Raw genomic sequence first — 1,919 nt, forward strand, 5'->3', positions numbered from 1 at the left:
TCTGGAAGCTGACTAATCTATGCGGGGCAGAAGCTTGAGGAATCTAAGTTCCGGTGAAACAAAAGACTGTCTTCATTTTCTATATCTGTTTCCTCACTGTGAGGCACTGCTGTGCCTTGTATATCACCATTATTGTGATTCTTGCTCTACCCTTTGCCAAATGATTGGCTGAAGCCACAAATGTGGTGAGAGGTATCTGTTAGTACTCACCTTCCTTTTGTGGATAGGATACTTCGTCGGTACCAACATGGGGAAACAATGGCCATAAGAGACTAGAAAATTAGATCCCCACAAACTTGATATTAAAATAAAATACCCCAGTACTCCTACTGGGGTTTGGCTCCTCAGAAGCTCAATTATTGGGAAAAACTGTCTTGCCTGGTGGAGAAAAAGTTCATCATCATCTCTGTTAAAAACTTCACATGCCTAGGCCAAATATTTTTAAATTTTTTTTAATGTTTATTTATTTCTGAGGGAGAGATAGAGTGTGAGTAGGGAAGGGGCAGAGACAGAGAGAGACACATAATTCAAATCAGGCTCCAGGCTCTGAGCTGTCAGCACAGAGCCTGATGCGGGGCTCAAACTCACAAACTATGAGATCCTGACCTGGGCAGAAGTCAGACACTTAACCAACAGAGCCACCCAGGTGCTCCAAAATATTTTATAACTCAACTGCCTGGAAAACCCAATGGTGGAGGACTTCAGATCACCTCGAGACAGATCCCTACACTTTGTCTAACTTCTCTCATCTCTGAGAGGCCTGGGACCATGTCAACACAACATTAAATGGCGGGCCCCAGGTGGACTATACTAGACATGTGGAAGGATGGCCTCTACAGTACTTCCCTCAGTTTGGTCAGGGTCATATGTGCTGGAAACTATTGGTCCATCTTTCTTCCTGTTCCCACTTGCCAGAGGGAAACATTTGGGAGTCCAAGTCTATGGGGACAGGAAGACTCAAAAAAAAGCAGCATGCCTTACAAATTGGCAATTAAAAAGATGATAAATGGCCTTCTGAGCATATAATCCATTACTATGGCCCTGCCACCTGGGCAGAGGTTGGGTCTTGGGGCTACTGCACTCCCGTTTGCATGCTAAACTGCATAATCAGACTGAATGCAGTTACAAAAATTATAACCAATAAAACTGCCAGAGCTCTTAACTTACTAGCCATACAGCAAACCAAAATATGCAATGCTATCTATCAAAATCGCTTGGCGTTAGATTACCTGCTTGCTTCTGAGGGAGAAGTTTGTAAAAAGTTTAACCTAAGCAACTGCTACCTACAGATAAATAATGGAAAAAAAATCACAGAGGAAAAAGAATTGCTCATGTCCCTGTTCACACCTGGAATGGTTAAAACGCCAGGAAGTTATTTGGAAGATGGTTTTCAACTTTTGGGGTATTCAAAACGCTCATAAAAATTATCCTCCTAATTCTGGGAGGTTGCTTAATCCTATCTTGCTTGGCTCCCCTGGTTTGTAAGGTCTGTCTCCAGTCTCACTGAAGGCATAATTAAAAAAAAAATACAGCCACTCATAGAATAATGTTATGGAAATACAAACTTCTAAACCAAGATGATGCTCTTTGACCCAAAATAGAGGGGTCAGAGCACCAAAGGGGAATATGTGGTAGGGTCCCCTCCCTAAGGAAAGAAAAAAATAACCTCAACGCAACCTGGCTATAGATTCCTGACAACAACCCTCAGGACCTTGTAACAGGAGACCACTTAATCAGACTGCATGTTTATGTTACCATATATGGGAGACAAAGAAGTAAAAAATATATTAAAAACTACACCACGTGGCACTCAAAGTTACTTCCTGGAAAGAAAAGCCTGGGTGTCAGGACTTTCTGAAGTGCAAGAATCAGCGCCACACCATAAAGGGATTAGATCGGGGGTAGAGGGGCGTCAGGGT

This window comes from Suricata suricatta, chromosome 15, assembly GCF_006229205.1.
Source record: "Suricata suricatta isolate VVHF042 chromosome 15, meerkat_22Aug2017_6uvM2_HiC, whole genome shotgun sequence".
NCBI lineage: Eukaryota > Metazoa > Chordata > Mammalia > Carnivora > Herpestidae > Suricata > Suricata suricatta.